Here is a 23777-nt window from a genome sequence, read left to right as displayed (position 1 = left end):
ATCACCAGCCTACCTAGGTTGAGCATGAAAGGAAGAAGAAGCCTTTCTGTACACTATGAAGCGTACGGCTTGACAACTCAACAGTGGCAAACTGACCATTCTTTCTGTTTGGCTAAATGACAATGCTCGCCACTGACCTTGAAGAAAGCTACCATCTAGCCATCTCTGTGACAGGGATTTTCATCTTCCCAATGTTAATTTTCATCCAGTGCCAAGTCATGGGGAGTTTGGCAACAGTGATGTCATTGAGCAGGGTAAGTACCAATCACACTGAGGTATTCTCACAAATCGCAAACTGACTCTTCCCCCCATCCACCCGACACCTCCACCTGACTCTCCCACCACCCCCCCCGCCCACCCAACACGTCCCCCGAACTAGACTCTGCCCCCGTCCACCCGACACCTCCACCCGACTCCCCCCCACCCCCCCCCACCGTCCACCCAACTCCTCCCAGGTCCATCCGCCACCTCACCCCGTCCACCCGACACCTCCCACCGACTCCCCCTACCTTCCATCCGACTCCCCCCCCATCCACCCGACACCTTCCCCCGACTCACAACCCCGTCCACCCGACTCCCCCGCCGTCCACCCGACTCCCCCGCCCCGTCCACCGACACCTCCCCCCGACTCCCCCCACCTTCCACCCGACTCCCCCCCCCATCCACCCGACACCTTCCCCCGACTCCCCGCCCCGTCCACCCGACACCTTCCCACGACTCCCCCCACCGTCCACCCGACTCCCCGCCCCGTCCACCCGACACCTTCCCACGACTCCCCCCACCGTCCACCCGACTCCCCGCCGCATCCACCCGACACCTTCCCACGACTCCCCCCACCGTCCACCCGACTCCCCCCCCGTCCACCCGACACCTTCCCACGACTCCCCCCACCGTCCACCCGACTCCCCGCCCCGTCCACCCGACACCTTCCCACGACTACCCCCCCCCGTCCACCCGACTCCCCGCCCCGTCCACCCGACACCTTCCCCCGACTCCCCCCCCGTCCACCCGACTCCCCGCCCCGTCCACCCGACTCCCCGCCCCGTCCACCCGACACCTTCCCCCGACTCCCCCCCCGTCCACCCGACTCCCCGCCCCGTCCACCCGACACCTTCCCACGACTCCCCCCACCGTCCACCCGACTCCCCTCCCGTCCACCCGACACCTCCCCCCGACGCCCCCCACCTTCCACCCGACTCCCCCCCCGTCCACCCGACACCTTCCCCCGACTCCCCCCACCGTCCACCCGACTCCCCTCCCGTCCACCCGACACCTTCCCCCGACTCCCCCCACCGTCCACCCGACTCCCCTCCCGTCCACCCGACACCTCCCCCCGACTCCCCCCACCTTCCACCCGACTCCCCCCCCCATCCACCCGACACCTTCCCCCGACTCACCCACCGTCCACCCGACTCACCCGCCGTCCACCCGACTCACCCGCCCCGTCCACCCGACACCTTCCCACGACTCCCCCCACCGTCCACCCGACTCCCCTCCCGTCCACCTGACACCTTCCCCCGACTCACCCCACCGTCCACCCGACTCCCCGCCCCGTCCACCCGACACCTTCCCACGACTCCCCCCCCCCGTCCACCCGACTCCCCTCCCATCCACCCGACACCTTCCCCCGACTCCCCCCCCCGTCCACCCGACACCTTCCCACGACTCCCCCCACCGTCCACCCGACTCCCCCCCCCCCCCCCCCGTCCAGCCGACACCTTCCCCCGACTCACCCCCCCGTCCACCCGACTCCCCCGCCGTCCACCCGACACCTTCCCCCGACTCCCACCACCGTCCACCCGACACCTTCCCCCGACTCCCCCCCCCCGTCCACCCGACACCTTCCCCTGACTCACCCCCCATCCACCCGACACCTTCCCCCGACTCACCCCCCGTCCACCCGACTCCCCCGCCGTCCACCCGACTCCCTCGCCCGTCCACCCGACTCCCTCGCCCGTCCACCCGACTCCCCCCACCTTCCACCCGACTCCCCCCCCCAACCACCCGACACCTTCCCACGACTCCCCCCACTGTCCACCCGACTCCCCTCCCGTCCACCCGACGCCTCCCCCCGACTCCCCCCACCTTCCACCCGACACCTTCCCCCGACTCACCCACCGTCCACCCGACTCCCCCCCACCTTCCACCCGACACCTCCCCCGAGTCCCCCCGTCCACCCGACACCTCCCCCGATCCCCCCGTCCACCCGACACCTCCCCCGACTCCCCCCGTCCACCCGACACCTCCCCCGACTCCCCCCGTCCACCCGACACCTCCCCCGACTCCCCCCGTCCACCCGACACCTCCCCCGACTCCCCCCGTCCACCCGACACCTCCCCCGACTCCCCCCGTCCACCCGACACCTCCCCCGACACCCCCCGTCCACCCGACACCTCCCCCGACTCCCCCCGTCCACCCGACACCTCCCCCGACTCACTCCCCATCCACCCGACACCTCCCCCGACTTCCCCCTCATCCACCCGACACCTTCCCCCGACTCCCCCACCCATCCGACACCTCCCCCGACTCCCCCCCGTCCAACCGACAGCTCACCTTGACTCGACTCCCCCACCGTCCACCTGACACATCCCCCGACTCACCCCGTCCACCCGACACCTCCCCCGACTCCCCCACCCATCCACCCGACACCTCCCCCAACAACCCCCCATCCACCCGACACTTCCCCCGACTTCCCCCCGTCCACCCGACTCCTCCCCCCCGTCCACCCGACTCCTCCCCCCTGTCCACCCGACAGCTCATCCTGACATCCCCACTGTCCACCTGGTCCCTCCCCACCTGACCACCCGACAGCTCAGCCTGACTCAACTCCCTCCCTGTCCACCCGACTCCTCCCCCCGACTCCCCCCCATCCACCCGACAGCTCACCCTGACTCGACTCCCTCCCCGTCCACCCGACTCCTCCCCCCGACTCCCCCCCATCCACCCGACAGCTCACCCTGACTCGACTCCCTCCCCGTCCACCCGACTCCTCCCTGAGTCAACTCCTCCCCCGTCCACCCGACTCCCCCCCCCCCCGTCCACCCGATTCCTCCCTGAGTCAACTCCTCCCCGAGTCAACTCTTCCCCACCGACTCAACTCCTCCCCCCGACTCCCCCCACCCCGTCCACCCGACACCTCCCCCCGACTCACCCCCCCGTCCACCCGACACCTTCCCCGACACACCCCGTCCACCCAACACCTTCCCCCGTCTCCCCCCCCCGTCCACCCGACTGCTTCCCCCGACTCCCCCTCCGTCCACCCGACAGCTCACCCTGACTCGACTCCCCCCCAGTCCACCCGACTCCTCCACCCGACTCCCCGCCCCGTCCACCCGACAGCTCACCCTGACTCGACTCCCTCCCCGTCCACCCGACTCCCCCCCGTCCACCCGACAGCTCATCCTGACTCGACTCCCTCCCCGTCCACCCGACTCCCCCCCGTCCACCCGACAGCTCATCCTGACTCGACTCCCTCCCTGTCCACCCGACTCCTCCCCCCGACTCCCCCCCCGTCCACCCGACAGCTCACGCTGACTCGACTCCCTCCCCGTCCACCCGACTCCTCCCTCAGTCAACTCCTCCCTGAGTCAACTCCTCCCTCCGTCCACCCTACTTCCCCTTATCGGCATTCCGTAGGGATCGCTCCCTCCGGGACACCCTGGTCCACTCCTCCATCACCCCCTACTCCTCAACCCCCTCCTATGGCACCACCCCATGCCCACGCAAAAGATGCAACACCTGCCCCTTCACTTCCTCTCTCCTCACCGTCCAAGGACCCAAACACTCCTTTCAAGTGAAGCAGCATTTCACTTGCATTTCCCCCAACTTAGTCTACTGCATTCGTTGCTCCCAATGTGGTCTCCTCTACACTGGAGAGACCAAACGTAAACTGGGCGACCGCTTTGCAGAACACCTGCGGTCTGTCCGCAAGAATGACCCAGACCTCCCTGTCGCTTGCCATTTTAACACTCCACCCTGCTCTCTTGCCCACATGTCTGTCCTTGGCTTGCTGCATTGTTCCAGTGAAGCCCAACGCAAACTGGAGGAACAGCACCTCATCTTCCGACTAGGGACTTTACAGCCTTCCGGGCTGAATATTGAATTCAACAACTTTAGGTCGTGAGCTCCCTCCCCCATCCCCACCCCCTTTCTGTTTCCCCCTTCCTTTTTTTTTCCAATAAATTATAAAGATTTTCCTTTTCCCACCTATTTCCATTATAAAAAAAAATAAAAAACCCCACTAGAGCTATACCTTGAGTGCCCTACCATCCATTCTTAATTAGCACATACGTTTAGATAATATCACCAACTTTAACTTTAACACCTATGTGTTCTATTGTACTATTGTCGTTGACATCTTTTGATGAACTGCTTCTATCACTGCTTGTTTGTCCCTACAACCACACCCCCACTCCACCTCTCTGTCTCTCTATCTCTCCGCCCCCCACACACACACCTTAAACCAGCTTATATTTCAACTCTTTCTTGGACTCGAACTCAAGTTCTGTCAAAGGGTCATGAGGACTCGAAACGTCAACTCTTTACTTCTCCGCCGATGCTGCCAGACCTACTGAGTTTTTCCAGGTAATTCTGTTTTTGTTCTACTCCCCCACCGTTCACCCGACTCCTCCCTGAGTCAACTCCTCCGCCCGACTCCCCCACCGTCCACCCGACAGCTCACCCTGACTCGTCTCCTCCCCCGTCCACCCGACAGCTCACCCTGATTCGTCTCCTCCCCCGTCCACCCGACAGCTCACCCTGACTCGTCTCCTCCCCCGTCCACCCGACAGCTCACCCTGACACGACTCCCTCCCCGACCACCCGACAGCTCACCCTGACTCGTCTCCTCCCCCGTCCACCCGACAGCTCACCCTGACTCGTCTCCTCCCCCGTCCACCCGACAGCTCACCCTGACTCGTCTCCTCCCCCGTCCACCCGACAGCTCACCCTGACTCGTCTCCTCCCCCGTCCACCCGACAGCTCACCCTGACTCGTCTCCTCCCCCGTCCACACGACAGCTCACCCTGACACGACTCCCTCCCCGACCACCGGACAGCTCACCCTGACTCGTCTCCTCCCCCGTCCACCCGACAGCTCACCCTGACTCGACTCCTCCCCCGTCCACCCGACAGCTCATCCTGACTCGACTCCCTCCCCGACCACTCGACTCCTCCCCCCGGCTCACTCCCCATCCACCCGACACCTCCCCAGACTCCAACCCCGTCCACCCGACACCTCCCCCGACTCACTCCCCATCCACCCGACACCTCCCCCGACTCCAACACCGTCCACCCGACACCTCCCGCGACTCACCTCCCGTCCACCCGACACCTTCCCCTGACTCACCCCCCATCCACCCGACACCTTCCCCCGACTCACCCCCCATCCACCCGACACCTCCCCCTGACTCACCCCCCGTCCACCCGACACCATCCCCTGACTCACCCCCTATCCACCCGACACCTTCCCCTGACTCACCCCCTATCCACCCGACACCTTCCCCTGACTCACTCCCCATCCACCCGACACCTCCCCCTGACTCACTCCCCATCCACCCGACACCTTCCCCCGACTCCAACCCCGTCCACCCGACACCTTCCCCCGACTCCCCCCGTCCACCCGACACCTTCCCCCGACTCACCCCCCGTCAACTAGACACCTCCCCCTGACTCACCCCCCGTCCACCCGACACCTTCCCCTGACTCACCCCCCATCCACCCGACACCTTCCCCCGACTCCAACCCCGTCCACCCGACACCTTCCCCTGACTCACCCCCCGTCCACCCGACACCTCCCCCGACTCACCCCCCGTCCACCGGACACCTTCCCCTGACTCACCCCCCGTCCACCCGACACCTTCCCCCGACTCACCCCCCGTCCACCCGACACCTTCCCCCGACTCACCCCCCGTCCACCCGACACCTTCCCCTGACTCACCCCCCGTCCACCCGACACCTTCCCCTGACTCACCCCCCGTCCACCCGACACCTTCCCCTGACTCACCCCCCGTCCACCCGACACCTTCCCCTGACTCACCCCCCGTCCACCCGACACCTTCCCCTGACTCACCCCCCGTCCACCCGACACCTTCCCCTGACTCACCCCCCGTCCACCCGACACCTTCCCCTGACTCACCCCCCGTCCACCCGACACCTTCCCCTGACTCACCCCCCGTCCACCCGACACCTTCCCCTGACTCACCCCCCGTCCACCCGACACCTTCCCCTGACTCACCCCCCGTCCACCCGACACCTTCCCCTGACTCACCCCCCATCCACCCGACACCTTCCCCTGACTCACCCCCCGTCCACCCGACACCTTCCCCTGACTCACCCCCCGTCCACCCGACACCTTCCCCTGACTCACCCCCCGTCCACCCGACACCTCCCCCGACTCACCCCCCGTCCATCCGACACCTTCGCCCGACTCCCCCCCATCCACCCGACACCTTCCCCTGACTCACTCCGCATCCACCCGACACCTCCCCCTGACTCACTCCCCATCCACCCGACACCTCCCCCTGACTCACCCCCCATCCACCCGACACCTCCCCCGACTCCAACCCCGTCCACCCGACACCTCCCCCGACTCACCCCCCATCCACCCGACACCTTCCCCTGACTCACCCCCCCGTCCACCCGACACCTTCCCCTGACTCACCCCCCCGTCCACCCGACACCTTCCCCTGACTCACTCCCCGTCCACCCGACACCTTCCCCTGACTCACCCCCCGTCCACCCGACACCTTCGCCCGACTCACCCCCCATCCACCCGACACCTTCCCCTGACTCACCCCCCGTCCACCCGACACCTTCGCCCGACTCACCCCCCGTCCACCCGACAGCTTCCCCCGACTCCAACCCCGTCCACCCGACACCTTCCCCCGACTCCAACCCCGTCCACCCGACACCTCCCCCGACTCCAACCCCGTCCATCCGACACCTTCCCCTGACTCACCCCCCGTCCACCCGACACCTTCCCCTGACTCACTCCCCATCCACCCGACACATTCCCCCGACTCCAAACCCGTCCACCCGACACCTCCCCCGACTCACCCCCCGTCCACCCGACACCTTCCCCTGACTCACTCCCCATCCACCCGACACCTTCCCCCGACTCACCCCCCATCCACCCGACACCTTCCCCTGACTCCCCCCCGTCCACCCGACACCTTCCCCCGACTCCAACCCCGTCCACCCGACACCTCCCCCGACTCACCCCCCATCCACCCGACACCTTCCCCTGACTCACTCCCCATCCACCCGACACCTTCCCCCGACTCCAACCCCGTCCACCCAACACCTTCCCCTGACTCACTCCCCATCCAACCGACACCTCCCCCGACTCACCCCCCGTCCACCCGACACCTTCCCCTGACTCACCCCCCGTCCACCCGACACCTTCCCCCGACTCCAACCCCGTACACCCGACACCTCCCCCGACTCCAACCCCGTCCACCCGACACCTTCCCCTGACTCACCCCCCGTCCACCCGACACCTTCCCCTGACTCACTCCCCATCCACCCGACACCTTCCCCCGACTCCAACCCCGTCCACCCGACACCTCCCCCGACTCACCCCCCGTCCACCCGACACCTTCCCCTGACTCACTCCCCATCCACCCGACACCTTCCCCCGACTCACCCCCCATCCACCCGACACCTTCCCCTGACTCCCCCCCGTCCACCCGACACCTCCCCCTGACTCACTCCCCATCCACCCGACACCTTCGCCCGACTCCAACCCCGTCCACCCGACACCTTCCCCCGACTCCCCCCCATCCATCCGACACCTTCCCCTGACTCACTCCCCATCCACCCGACACCTTCGCCCGACTCCAACCCCGTCCACCCGACACCTTCCTCCGACTCACTCCCCATCCACCCGACACCTCCCCCGACTCCAACCCCGTCCACCCGACACCTCCCCCGCCTCACCCCCCGTCCACCCGACACCTCCCCCGCCTCACCCCCCGTCCACCCGACACCTTCGCCCGACTCCCCCCCGTCCACCCGACTCCCCCCCCAGTCCACGCGACAGCTCACCCTGACTTCCCCCCCCCACCAGACACCTCCCCCGACTCCCCACCATCCACCTGACACCTCCCCTTCGACACCTCCCCCAACTCCCCCCTCATCCACCCGACACCTCCCCCGACTCCCCCCTCATCCACCCGACACCTCCCCCGACTCCCCCCTCATCCACCCGACACCTCCCCCGACTCCCCCCTCATCCACCCGACACCTCCCCCGACTCCCCCCTCATCCACCCGACACCTCCCCCGACTCCCCCCTCATCCACCCGACACCTCCCCCGACTCCCCCCTCATCCACCCGACACCTCCCCCGAATCCCCCCTCATTAACCCGACACCTCCCCCGACTCCCCCCTCATCCACCCGACACCTCCCCCGACTCCCCCCTCATCCACCCGACACCTCCCCCGACTCCCCCCTCATCCACCCGACACCTCCCCCGACTCCCCCCTCATCCACCCGACACCTCCCCCGACTCCCCCCTCATCCACCCGACACCTCCCCCGACTCCCCCCTCATCCACCCGACACCTCCCCCGACTCCCCCCTCATCCACCCGACACCTCCCCCGACTCCCCCCTCATCCACCCGACACCTCCCCCGACTCCCCCCTCATCCACCCGACACCTCCCCCGACTCCCCCCTCATCCACCAGACACCTCCCCCAACTCCCCACCATCCACCCGACACCTCCCCTTCGACACCTCCCCCAACTCGCCCCTCATCCACCCGACACCTCCCCCGACTCCCCCTTCATCCACCCGACACCTACCCCGACTCCCCCCTCATCCACCCGACACCTCCCCCGACTCCCCCCTCATCCACCCGACACCTCCCCCGACTGCCCCCCCATCCACCCGACACCTACCCCGACTCCCCCCTCATCCACCCGACACCTCCCCCGACTCCCCCTTCATCCACCCGACACCTACCCCGACTCCCCCCTCATCCACCCGACACCTCCCCCGACTCCCCCCTCATCCACCCGACACCTCCCCCGACTGCCCCCCCATCCACCCGACACCTACCCCGACTCCCCCCTCATCCACCCGACACCTCCCCCGACTCCCACCTCATCTACCCGACACCTCCCCCGACTGCCCCCCCATCCACCCGACACCTCCCCCGACTGCCCCCCCATCCACCCGACAGCTCACCCTGACTCCCCCCTCATCCACCCAACACCTCCCCCGACTCCCCCCTCATCCACCCGACACCTCCCCCGACTGCCCCCCCATCCACCCGACAGCTCACCCTGACTCCCCCCTCATCCACCCGACACCTCCCCCGACTCCCCCCTCATCCAGCCGACACCTCCCCCGACTGCCCCCCCATCAACCCGACAGCTCACCCTGACTTCCCCCATCCACCCGACACCTTCCCCCGACTCACCCCCCATCCACCCGACAACTCCCCCCGACTCACCCCCCGTCCACCCGACACCTTCCCCTGACTCACCCCCCGTCCACCCGACACCTTCCCCTGACTCACCCCCCGTCCACCCGACACCTTCCCCTGACTCACCCCCCGTCCACCCGACACCTTCCCCTGACTCACCCCCCGTCCACCCGACACCTTCCCCTGACTCACCCCCCGTCCACCCGACACCTTCCCCTGACTCACCCCCCGTCCACCCGACACCTTCCCCTGACTCACCCCCCGTGCACCCGACACCTTCCCCTGACTCACCCCCCGTCCACCCGACACCTTCCCCTGACTCACCCCCCGTCCACCCGACACCTTCCCCTGACTCACCCCCCGTCCACCCGACACCTTCCCCTGACTCACCCCCCCGTCCACCCGACACCTTCCCCTGACTCACCCCCCGTCCACCCGACACCTTCCCCTGACTCACCCCCCGTCCACCCGACACCTTCCCCTGACTCACCCCCCGTCCACCCGACACCTTCCCCTGACTCACCCCCCGTCCACCCGACACCTTCCCCTGACTCACCCCCCGTCCATCCGACACCTTCCCCTGACTCACTCCCCATCCACCCGACACCTCCCCCTGACTCACCCCCCGTCCACCCGACACCTTCCCCCGACTCACTCCCCATCCACCCGACACCTTCGCCCGACTCACCCCCCATCCACCCGACACCTCCCCCTGACTCACTCCCCATCCACCCGACACCTTCGACCGACTCCAACCCCGTCCACCCGACACCTTCCCCCGACTCACCCCCCATCCACCCGACACCTTCCCCTGACTCACTCCCCATCCACCCGACACCTTCCCCGACTCCAACCACGTCCACCCGACACCTCCCCCGACTCCCCCCCGTCCACCCGACACCTTCCCCTGACTCACTCCCCGTCCACCCGACACCTTCCCCTGACTCACTCCCCGTCCACCCGACACCTTCCCCTGACTCACTCCCCGTCCACCCGACACCTTCGCCCGACTCACCCCCCGTCCACCCGACACCTTCCCCTGACTCACTCCGCATCCACCCGACACCTTCCCCTGACTCACTCCCCATCCACCCGACACCTTTGCCCGACTCCAACCCCGTCCACCCGACACCTTCCCCTGACTCACTCCCCATCCACCCGACACCTTCGCCCGACTCACCCCCCATCCACCCGACACCTTCCCCTGACTCACCCCCCGTCCACCCGACACCTTCCCCTGACTCCAACCCCGTCCACCCGACACCTCCCCCGACTCCCCCCCGTCCACCCGACACCTTCCCCCGACTCACCCCCCGTCCACCCGACACCTTCCCCCGACTCACCCCCCATCCACCCGACACCTTCCCCCGACTCACCCCCCGTCCACCCGACACCTTCCCCTGACTCACTCCCCGTCCACCCGACATCTTCCCCTGACTCACTCCCCATCCACCCGACACCTCCCCCGACTCCAACCCCGTCCACCCGACACCTCCCCCGACTCCCCCCCCGTCCACCCGACACCTTCGCCCGACTCACCCCCCATCCACCCGACACCTTCCCCTGACTCACCCCCCGTCCACCCGACACCTTCCCCTGACTCACTCCCCGTCCACCCGACACCTTCCCCCGACTCACCCCCCATCCACCCGACACCTCCCCCGACTCACCCCCCGTCCACCCGACACCTTCCCCCGACTCACCCCCTGTCCACCCGACACCTCCCCCGACTCACCCCCCGTCCACCCGACACCTCCCCCGACTCACCCCCCGTCCACCCGACACCTTCGCCCGACTCCCCCCCGTCCACCCGACACCTTCCCCTGACTCACTCCCCATCCACCCGACACCTCCCCCTGACTCACTCCCCATCCACCCGACACCTCCCCCTGACTCACTCCCCATCCACCCGACACCTTCCCCTGACTCACCCCCCGTCCACCCGACACCTTCGCCCGACTCACCCCCCATCCACCCGACACCTTCCCCTGACTCACCCCCCGTCCACCCGACACCTTCGCCCGACTCAACCCCGTCCACCCGACAGCTTCCCCCGACTCCAACCCCGTCCACCCGACACCTTCCCCCGACTCCAACCCCGTCCACCCGACACCTCCCCCGACTCCAACCCCGTCCATCCGACACCTTCCCCTGACTCACCCCCCGTCCACCCGACACCTTCCCCTGACTCACTCCCCATCCACCCGACACATTCCCCCGACTCCAAACCCGTCCACCCGACACCTCCCCCGACTCACCCCCCGTCCACCCGACACCTTCCCCTGACTCACTCCCCATCCACCCGACACCTTCCCCCGACTCACCCCCCATCCACCCGACACCTTCCCCTGACTCCCCCCCGTCCACCCGACACCTTCCCCCGACTCCAACCCCGTCCACCCGACACCTCCCCCGACTCACCCCCCGTCCACCCGACACCTTCCCCTGACTCACTCCCCATCCACCCGACACCTTCCCCCGACTCCAACCCCGTCCACCCAACACCTTCCCCTGACTCACTCCCCATCCAACCGACACCTCCCCCGACTCACCCCCCGTCCACCCGACACCTTCCCCTGACTCACCCCCCGTCCACCCGACACCTTCCCCCGACTCCAACCCCGTACACCCGACACCTCCCCCGACTCCAACCCCGTCCACCCGACACCTTCCCCTGACTCACCCCCCGTCCACCCGACACCTTCCCCTGACTCACTCCCCATCCACCCGACACCTTCCCCCGACTCCAACCCCGTCCACCCGACACCTCCCCCGACTCACCCCCCGTCCACCCGACACCTTCCCCTGACTCACTCCCCATCCACCCGACACCTTCCCCCGACTCACCCCCCATCCACCCGACACCTTCCCCTGACTCCCCCCCGTCCACCCGACACCTCCCCCTGACTCACTCCCCATCCACCCGACACCTTCGCCCGACTCCAACCCCGTCCACCCGACACCTTCCCCCGACTCCCCCCCATCCATCCGACACCTTCCCCTGACTCACTCCCCATCCACCCGACACCTTCGCCCGACTCCAACCCCGTCCACCCGACACCTTCCTCCGACTCACTCCCCATCCACCCGACACCTCCCCCGACTCCAACCCCGTCCACCCGACACCTCCCCCGCCTCACCCCCCGTCCACCCGACACCTCCCCCGCCTCACCCCCCGTCCACCCGACACCTTCGCCCGACTCCCCCCCGTCCACCCGACTCCCCCCCCAGTCCACCCGACAGCTCACCCTGACTTCCCCCCCCCCACCAGACACCTCCCCCGACTCCCCACCATCCACCTGACACCTCCCCTTCGACACCTCCCCCAACTCCCCCCTCATCCACCCGACACCTCCCCCGACTCCCCCCTCATCCACCCGACACCTCCCCCGACTCCCCCCTCATCCACCCGACACCTCCCCCGACTCCCCCCTCATCCACCCGACACCTCCCCCGACTCCCCCCTCATCCACCCGACACCTCCCCCGACTCCCCCCTAATCCACCCGACACCTCCCCCGACTCCCCCCTCATCCACCCGACACCTCCCCCGAATCCCCCCTCATCCACCCGACACCTCCCCCGACTCCCCCCTCATCCACCCGACACCTCCCCCGACTCCCCCCTCATCCACCCGACACCTCCCCCGACTCCCCCCTCATCCACCCGACACCTCCCCCGACTCCCCCCTCATCCACCCGACACCTCCCCCGACTCCCCCCTCATCCACCCGACACCGCCCCCGACTCCCCCCTCATCCACCCGACACCTCCCCCGACTCCCCCCTCATCCACCCGACACCTCCCCCGACTCCCCCCTCATCCACCCGACACCTCCCCCGACTCCCCCCTCATCCACCCGACACCTCCCCCGACTCCCCCCTCATCCACCAGACACCTCCCCCAACTCCCCACCATCCACCCGACACCTCCCCTTCGACACCTCCCCCAACTCCCCCCTCATCCACCCGACACCTCCCCCGACTCCCCCTTCATCCACCCGACACCTACCCCGACTCCCCCCTCATCCACCCGACACCTCCCCCGACTCCCCCCTCATCCACCCGACACCTCCCCCGACTGCCCCCCCATCCACCCGACACCTACCCCGACTCCCCCCTCATCCACCCGACACCTCCCCCGACTCCCCCTTCATCCACCCGACACCTACCCCGACTCCCCCCTCATCCACCCGACACCTCCCCCGACTCCCCCCTCATGCACCCGACACCTCCCCCGACTGCCCCCCCATCCACCCGACACCTACCCCGACTCCCCCCTCATCCACCCGACACCTCCCCCGACTCCCACCTCATCTACCCGACACCTCCCCCGACTGCCCCCCCATCCACCCGACACCTCCCCCGACTGCCCCCCCATCCACCCGACAGCTCACCCTGACTCCCCCCTCATCCACCCAACACCTCCCCCGACTCCCCCCTCATCCACCCGACACCTCCCCCGACTGCCCCCCCATCCACCCGACAGCTCACCCTGACTCCCCCCTCATCCACCCGACACCTCCCCCGACTCCCCCCTCATCCACCCGACACCTCCCCCGACTGCCCCCCCATCCACCCGACAGCTCACCCTGACTTCCCCCATCCACCCGAGACCTTCCCCCGACTCACCCCCCATCCACCCGACAACTCCCCCCGACTCACCCCCCGTCCACCCGACACCTTCCCCTGACTCACCACCCGTCCACCCGACACCTTCCCCTGACTCACCCCCCGTCCACCCGACACCTTCCCCTGACTCACCCCCCGTCCACCCGACACCTTCCCCTGACTCACCCCCCGTCCACCCGACACCTTCCCCTGACTCACCCCCCGTCCACCCGACACCTTCCCCTGACTCACCCCCCGTCCACCCGACACCTTCCCCTGACTCACCCCCCGTCCACCCGACACCTTCCCCTGACTCACCCCCCGTCCACCCGACACCTTCCCCTGACTCACCCCCCGTCCACCCGACACCATCCCCTGACTCACCCCCCGTCCACCCGACACCTTCCCCTGACTCACCCCCCGTCCACCCGACACCTTCCCCTGACTCACCCCCCGTCCACCCGACACCTTCCCCTGACTCACCCCCCGTCCACCCGACACCTTCCCCTGACTCACCCCCCGTCCACCCGACACCTTCCCCTGACTCACCCCCCGTCCATCCGACACCTTCCCCTGACTCACTCCCCATCCACCCGACACCTCCCCCTGACTCACCCCCCGTCCACCCGACACCTTCCCCCGACTCACTCCCCGTCCACCCGACACCTTCGCCCGACTCACCCCCCATCCACCCGACACCTCCCCCTGACTCACTCCCCATCCACCCGACACCTTCGACCGACTCCAACCCCGTCCACCCGACACCTTCCACCAACTCACCTCCCATCTACCCGACACCTTCCCCTGACTCACTCCCCATCCACCCGACACCTCCCCCGACTCCAACCCCGTCCACCCGACACCTCCCCCGACTCCCCCCCGTCCACCCGACACCTTCCCCTGACTCACTCCCCGTCCACCCGACACCTTCCCCTGACTCACTCCCCATCCACCCGACACCTTCGCCCGACTCACCCCCCGTCCACCCGACACCTTCCCCTGACTCACTTCCCATCCACCCGACACCTTCCCCTGACTCACTCCCCATCCACCCGACACCTTCGCCCGACTCACCCCCCGTCCACCCGACACCTTCCCCTGACTCCAACCCCGTCCACCCGACACCTCCCCCGACTCCCCCCCGTCCACCCGACACCTTCCCCCGACTCACCCCCCGTCCACCCGACACCTTCCCCCGACTCACCCCCCATCCACCCGACACCTTCCCCCGACTCACCCCCCGTCCACCCGACACCTTCCCCTGACTCACTCCCCGTCCACCCGACATCTTCCCCTGACTCACTCCCCATCCACCCGACACCTCCCCCGACTCCAACCCCGTCCACCCGACACCTCCCCCGACTCCCCCCCCGTCCACCCGACACCTTCGCCCGACTCACCCCCCATCCACCCGACACCTTCCCCTGACTCACCCCCCGTCCACCCGACACCTTCCCCTGACTCACTCGCCGTCCACCCGACACCTTCCCCCGACTCACCCCCCATCCACCCGACACCTCCCCCGACTCACCCCCCGTCCACCCGACACCTTCACCCGACTCACCCCCTGTCCACCCGACACCTCCCCCGACTCACCCCCCGTCCACCCGACACCTCCCCCGACTCACCCCCCGTCCACCCGACACCTTCGCCCGACTCCCCCCCATCCACCCGACACCTTCCCCTGACTCACTCCCCATCCACCCGACACCTCCCCCTGACTCACTCCCCATCCACCCGACACCTCCCCCTGACTCACCCCCCATCCACCCGACACCTCCCCCGACTCCAACCCCGTCCACCCGACACCTCCCCCGACTCACCCCCCATCCACCCGACACCTTCCCCTGACTCACCCCCCCGTCCACCCGACACCTTCCCCTGACTCACCCCCCCGTCCACCCGACACCTTCCCCTGACTCACTCCCCGTCCACCCGACACCTTCCCCTGACTCACCCCCCGTCCACCCGACACCTTCGCCCGACTCACCCCCCATCCACCCGACACCTTCCCCTGACTCACCCCCCGTCCACCCGACACCTTCGCCCGACTCACCCCCCGTCCACCCGACAGCTTCCCCCGACTCCAACCCCGTCCACCCGACACCTTCCCCCGACTCCAACCCCGTCCACCCGACACCTCCCCCGACTCCAACCCCGTCCATCCGACACCTTCCCCTGACTCACCCCCCGTCCACCCGACACCTTCCCCTGACTCACTCCCCATCCACCCGACACATTCCCCCGACTCCAAACCCGTCCACCCGACACCTCCCCCGACTCACCCCCCGTCCACCCGTCACCTTCCCCTGACTCACTCCCCATCCACCCGACACCTTCCCCCGACTCACCCCACATCCACCCGACACCTTCCCCTGACTCCCCCCCGTCCACCCGACACCTTCCCCCGACTTCAACCCCGTCCACCCGACACCTCCCCCGACTCACCCCCCGTCCACCCGACACCTTCCCCTGACTCACTCCCCATCCACCCGACACCTTCCCCCGACTCCAACCCCGTCCACCCAACACCTTCCCCTGACTCACTCCCCATCCAACCGACACCTCCCCCGACTCCAACCCCGTCCACCCGACACCTTCCCCTGACTCACACCCCGTCCACCCGACACCTTCCCCTGACTCACTCCCCATCCACCCGACACCTTCCCCCGACTCCAACCCCGTCCACCCGACACCTCCCCCGACTCACCCCCCGTCCACCCGACACCTTCCCCTGACTCACTCCCCATCCACCCGACACCTTCCCCCGACTCACCCCCCATCCACCCAACACCTTCCCCTGACTCCCCCCCGTCCACCCGACACCTCCCCCTGACTCACTCCCCATCCACCCGACACCTTCGCCCGACTCCAACCCCGTCCACCCGACACCTTCCCCCGACTCCCCCCCATCCATCCGACACCTTCCCCTGACTCACTCCCCATCCACCCGACACCTTCGCCCGACTCCAACCCCGTCCACCCGACACCTTCCTCCGACTCACTCCCCATCCACCCGACACCTCCCCCGACTCCAACCCCGTCCACCCGACACCTCCCCCGCCTCACCCCCCGTCCACCCGACACCTCCCCCGCCTCACCCCCCGTCCACCCGACACCTTCGCCCGACTCCCCCCCGTCCACCCGACTCCCCCCCCAGTCCACCCGACAGCTCACCCTGACTCCCCCCCCCCCCACCAGACACCTCCCCCGACTCCTCACCATCCACCCGACACCTCCCCTTCGACACCTCCCCCGACTCCCCCCTCATCCACCCGACACCTCCCCTGACTCCCCCCTCATCCACCCGACACCTTCCCCCGACTCACCCCCCGTCCACCCGACACCTCCCCCGACTCCCCCCCGTACACCCGACAGCTCATCCTGCCTCGACTCCCTCACCGTCCACCCGACAGCTCACCCTGACACGACTCCCTCCCCGTCCACCCGACAGCTCACCCTGACTCGACTCCCCCCCCCGTCCACCCGACAGCTCATCCTGACTCGACTCCCTCACCGTCCACCCGACAGCTCACCCTGACAGGACTCCCTCCCCGTCCACCCGACAGCTCACCCTGACTCGACTCCCCCCCGTCCACCCGACAGCTCACCCTGACTCGACTCCTCCCCCGTCCACCCGACAGCTCACCCTGACTCGACTCCTCCCCCGTCCACCCGACAGCTCACCCTGACACGACTCCCTCCCCGTCCACCCGACAGCTCACCCTGACTCGACTCCTCCCCGTCCACCCGACAGCTCACCCTGACTCGTCTCCTCCCCCATCCACCCGACAGCTCACCCTGACTCGTCTCCTCCCCCGTCCACCCGACACCTCCCCCGACTCCCCCCTCATCCACCCGACACCTCCCCCGACTCACCCCTCATCCACCCGACACCTCCCCCGACTCCCCCCTCATCCACCCGACACCTCCCCCGACTGCCCCCCCATCCACCCGACACCTCCCCTTCGACACCTCCCCCAACTCCCCCCTCATCCACCCGACACCTCCCCCGACTCCCCCCTCATCCACCCGACACCTCCCCCGACTCCCCCCTCATCCACCCGACACCTCCCCCGACTCCCCCCTCATCCACCCGACACCTCCCCCGACTCCCCCCTCATCCACCCGACACCTCCCCCGACTCCCCCCCATCCACCCGACACCTCCCCCGACTCCCCCCTCATCCACCCGACACCTCCCCCGACTCCCCCCTCATCCACCCGACACCTCCCCCGACTCCCCCCTCATCCACCCGACACCTCCCCCGACTCCCCCCTCATCCACCCGACACCTCCCCCGACTCCCCCCTCATCCACCCGACACCTCCCCCGACTCCCCCCTCATCCACCCGACACCTCCCCCGACTCCCCCCCATCCACCCGACACCTCCCCCGACTCCCCCCTCATCCACCCGACACCTCCCCCGACTCCCCCCTCATCCACCCGACACCTCCCCCGACTCCCCCCTCATCCACCCGACACCTCCCCCGACTCCCCCCTCATCCACCCGACACCTCCCCCGACTCCCCCCTCATCCACCCGACACCTCCCCCGACTCCCCCCTCATCCACCCGACACCTCCCCCGACTCCCCCCTCATCCACCCGACACCTCCCCCGACTCCCCCCTCATCCACCCGACACCTCCCCCGACTCCCCCCTCATCCACCAGACACCTCCCCCAACTCCCCACCATCCACCCGACACCTCCCCTTCGTCACCTCCCCCAACTCCCCCCTCATCCACCCGACACCTCCCCCGACTCCCCCTTCATCCACCCGACACCTACCCCGACTGCCCCCTCATCCACCCGACACCTCCCCCGACTCCCCCCTCATCCACCCGACACCTCCCCCGACTGCCCCCCCATCCACCCGACACCTACCCCGACTGCCCCCCCATCCACCCGACACCTCCCCCGACTCCCTCTTCATCCACCCGACACCTACCCCGACTCCCCCCTCATCCACCCGACACCTCCCCCGACTCCCCCCTCATCCACCCGACACCTCCCCCGACTGCCCCCCCATCCACCCGACACCTACCCCGACTCCCCCCTCATCCACCCGACACCTCCCCCGACTCCCCCCTCATCTACCCGACACCTCCCCCGACTGCCCCCCCATCCACCCGACACCTCACCCGACTGCCCCCCCATCCACCCGACAGCTCACCCTGACTCCCCCCTCATCCACCCAACACCTCCCCCGACTCCCCCCTCATCCACCCGACACCTCCCCCGACTGCCCCCCCATCCACCCGACAGCTCACCCTGACTCCCCCCTCATCCACCCGACACCTCCCCCGACTCCCCCCTCATCCACCCGACACCTCCCCCGACTGCCCCCCCATCCACCCGACAGCTCACCCTGACGTCCCCCACCCCACCAGACACCTCCCCCGACTCCCCACCATCCACCCGACACCTCCCCTTCGACACCTCCCCCGACTCCCCCCTCATCCACCTGACACCTCCCCCGACTCCCCCCTCATCCACCCGACACCTCCCCCGACTCCCCCCTCATCCACCCGACACCTCCCCCGACTCCCCCCAGTCCACCCGACAGCTCACCCTGACTCGACTCCCCCCCGCATCCACCCGACTCCTCCCCCCGACTCCCCCCCGTCCACCCGATGCTCACCCTGACTCGACTCCCTCCCCGTCCACCCGACAGCTCACCCTGACTCGACTCCCTCCCCGTCCACCCGACTCCCCCCCGTCCACCTGACAGCTCACCCTGACTCGACTCCCCCCCCGTCCACCCGACAGCTCACCCTGACTCGACACCCCCCACCGTCCACCCGACTCCTCCCCCCGACTTCCCCCCCCGTCCACCCGACAGCTCACCCCTGACTTGACTACCCCCCCCGTCCACCCAACTCCTCCCTGAGTCAACTCCTCCCCCTGTCCACCCGGCCCCTCCCCCCCATCCACCCGACCCTGTCAACCTTCGAGCACCCAACTCCCCCTCCTCAACCCCCGAGCACCCGTCTCCTCCTGCCCCACCCCCGAGCACCCAACTCCTCTCCCATCCCCCGAGCACCCAACAGGAATGGGTGGGTTGTCTTTTAAGGAAAGGTTGGACAGGCTAGTCTTGTATCCACTGGAGTTTAGAAAATTAAGGGGTGACTTGATTGAAACATATAAGATACTGAGGGGTCTTTACAGAGTGGATGTGGAGATGATGTTTCCCCTTGTGGGAGAATCTAGAATGAGGAGGGTCACTGTTTAAAAATAAAGGGTCACTCATTTAAGACCAAGATGAGGAGAAATGTTATCTGAGGGCGGTGAGTCTTTGGAAGTCTCTTTCTCAAAAGGCGATGGAAGCAGAGTTTGAATATTTTTAAGGCAGAGCTAGATAGGTTCTTGATTCACAAGGAGGTGAAAGGTTATCAGGGGTAGGCAGGAATGTGGGGCTGAGGTTACAATCAGATCAGCCATGATCTTATTGAATGGGGGAGCAGGCTCGAGGGGCTGAATGGCCTACTCCTGCTCCTCATTTGTATGTTCGTACTTATGTTCATAAGCACGCTGACTAGAGTTAAAGTTTCTTTATATCATTTTTTCTAGTGAAATTGATTGCCCTTTTATAGTTTGAACAAGAGAAAGTGCTCTGTCTTCAGAAATCACCCTGCTACAGTGCCAGAGACTCGCAGGAGGAGAACAGTCCACAGATTTTAAACTAGGACAGCCAGATTCTATTTTATTCAATCTATTTTGATGGCAGAGAATGATTATTTTTCTTCAAATTTATTGCTTTTCCATGGCTTCTTATATAAAACTATTTCTCTTGTCGACACTTTTTAACACTGCAATTATCCTCTTCTATTGCCCTCATCCCTTATCCGGATTTCCTGATATCCTGCAAATGCTATTCAGTGAGGTCACAACACCAGGAAGTGAAACTACAAGCTATAGCCACTGGATGGAGTCTGTCTACTCACTGTTTGGTGCAGAACAACAAAATGGATAATATATCATTTTGAGCTAGTATGCAGTATTTCCAGATATGGCATAGTGTAAAGCAAAGAGCAGAGTGAAGCTCCCTCCAACATGCCCCAACAGTCCGATTGGAGGGTTGTGGGAGGTGGGGGGTGGGGAAGGAAGATCTTTTGTGAGCAACAAAACCAATCCCATTCTGTCGAAGGGTCATGAGGACTCGAAACGTCAACTCTTTTCTTCTCCGCCGATGCTGCCAGACCTGCTGAGTTTTTCCAGGTAATTCTGTTTTTGTTTCCCATTTACTAAAGATCCAGTTTACCATTTAGCACACAATGAAAATCACCCCAAGCATTAAAATAACACTTCCTGCTACTAGTGTGACATTTCTGTTTCTCACAGCAGTCAACCCTACAACTGGAGTGAGATTGGTAGATTTTAGAATTAACTTATGGCCACTCTGGGAGTTTTAAGCTGTAAAAAGACACAAGCAACTGTGTTGAGACCATACAGCCCTGGTCTCACAGCCTGTGCAGAGAGGAAAGTTTCCATCTGGTTTGGATTGAATCCCAGGTCACAAGTCTAAAAGACAGGTTGCAAGTCCAATGCACCCACATTTCCTTCATTACTAAAATCTCCTTCAAAAAGATCCAGCTCTCTTTTGTGCCACAAATTCCTTCTCTCCTCAACATCTCTTAAGCCTAAGGCTGATCAAGACCTAAATGCTGCCGCCATATTTCCACAGGCTCTTCTAGCCTCTTGCTTATCGAATGCAGAAAAATCTCACCATCAGAATGGTGAAATTTAGTATCCAAACTCTCATGTCTCTCTTAGCCTGTACTATGCCCATACTAGCATAGCCACTGTTCCTACATTTCTGTTCTTCTAAAACTCCAAAAAAAAACTCTAACGTTTGCCTCTTCCCTTCTGTGCTCTCCGTGTTTAAATCAAGCAACATCATCTCCTACTCCAGCTCATTATTTCTAGGAGCTCAGCACTGCTAAAAGTCCTCACTTCTCTAAATCCATAAGACACACCGAGTCCCTCAAGTTTGACTTGTTCCAAATTTCTGCGAATTTGACTGCAGCGAGGTATTGTTATCGAGGGGTATGGTGGCTTCTTTCACTGTTGGGAAACAACTTACGTCTAATCATCAGGATGGCATAGTCAAGATTAGGCACTCAGCGGCTGAAGAATCACAGGTGCCAACGCATTATGCAGTGAATCAGCACCAAAGTAGGTTTGAATCCGAATAGCCAAGATATTTAACAATCAGCTAACTGTTGAATGCAGTGTGGAAAATTGCCCAGATACCGTACATCCTGTTCACAAAAAGGAAAACAAATCCAACCTGGTTAATTAGAACGCTATCAGCCCACTCCCAATAATCAGCAAAGTCATGGAAAGAGTACTTTCAAGCAGCACTTATTCACCAGTTAAGATAAAAGCAAAACATTGCGGGTGCTGGAGATCTGAAACAAAAACAGAAAATGCTGGAAAAGCTCAGCAGGTCTGGCAGCATCCGTGAAGAGAGAAAGAGAGTTAATGTTTTAAATCGGTATGACCCTTCTTCATACCCGTCATATGGACTCAAAATGTGAACTCTGGTTCTCTCTAGGCCCAACTATTTTCAACTGCTTCATCAATAACTTTCCCTGTTTGATGATTACAGAGGGATATACTTCATTTACAATTCCTCAGATAAAAATGGCCCAGATTTTGTGGTAGTAATAAAGGGTGAAACTGTCAGGTTTATCGTCATTACTCCTCTAAAACTGACACAAACCTCTGGAGTCCATGCTACACAGTTAAACATAGAAATCCAGAAGTTGCTATCAGCAGGAATTAATTACATTAATAGCGATGAGATTCAGTGGTTTTTACTTCCTTGTTTGCTGTCTATGAGAATACTTCAATGTGATTGGTTCCTTACCCTGTTTAACTGTCATGACATAACTGTCATTTGAAGCCAAGAAATCCCACGGACTTGGCACCAGATCTAAACTGTCATCAGGGAAAGGTGAAATCTATGGCATAGAGGCTGCCTAGATCTCTGTGGGCAGCTTTCGAGGTCACTGGCAATCTCTGTCATTTCGTCACTGACCGGGAAATTCAGGCGAATGAAATAATTCATGTCACATGCAACAGGACTTGAACATTCAGGCTTGGGCTAGGTGGCAAGTAACGTTTGTGCCACAAAAGTGTCAGGCAATGGTCTCTCTCTGTAGAAGATGGTGGCATAGCGGTAATCTAACTGGGCTAGTAACCCAGAGGCCCAGACTAGTGCACTGGGGACACGCGTTTAAATTCCAGCACGGCAGCTGGTGGAATTTAAATTCAATGAATAAAATCTGGAACTGAAAGCTAGTCTCAGTAATAGTGCCCATGAAACTATCATCGATTGTTGTAAAAATCCATCTGGCTCACTTATGTCCTTTAGGGAAGGAAATCTGCCGCCCTTAGCTGGTCTGGCCTACATATGATTCCAGACCCACAGTAATATGGTTGACTTTTAACTGTCCTCTGAAATGGCCGAGCAAGCCACTCAGTTCTCAAGGGCAATTAGGGATGGGCAATAAATGCCCATCTTGCCAGCAGCATCCATAATCCCTTGAAAGAATAATATATTTTTTTTAATCTCCAGTAAGAGAATCTAACCATATCCCCTTGGCATTCAAAGGCATTACCATCGCCCAGTCACCTCACTGTCAACATCCTGGGGGGGTACCATTGACCAGCAATTTAACCGGACCAGCCATAAAAATGCTGTGGCTACAAGATCAGAGGCTGGGAATTT

General features: G+C 64.6%; 1 protein-coding gene across 1 annotated transcript in view; it reads right to left on the bottom strand.

The window, feature by feature from the left end:
• The window catches only part of dazap2 (DAZ associated protein 2), a 46618-nt gene that overhangs the window by 20459 nt on the left and 2382 nt on the right, over positions 1–23777 (bottom strand). The window lies entirely within an intron of this gene.

This window comes from Carcharodon carcharias, chromosome X (genome assembly GCF_017639515.1).
Source record: "Carcharodon carcharias isolate sCarCar2 chromosome X, sCarCar2.pri, whole genome shotgun sequence".
Taxonomy (NCBI): domain Eukaryota; kingdom Metazoa; phylum Chordata; class Chondrichthyes; order Lamniformes; family Lamnidae; genus Carcharodon; species Carcharodon carcharias.
The sequence above is the reverse complement of the archived record's forward strand: the minus strand, read 5'-3'. Positions and strand labels throughout refer to the sequence as shown.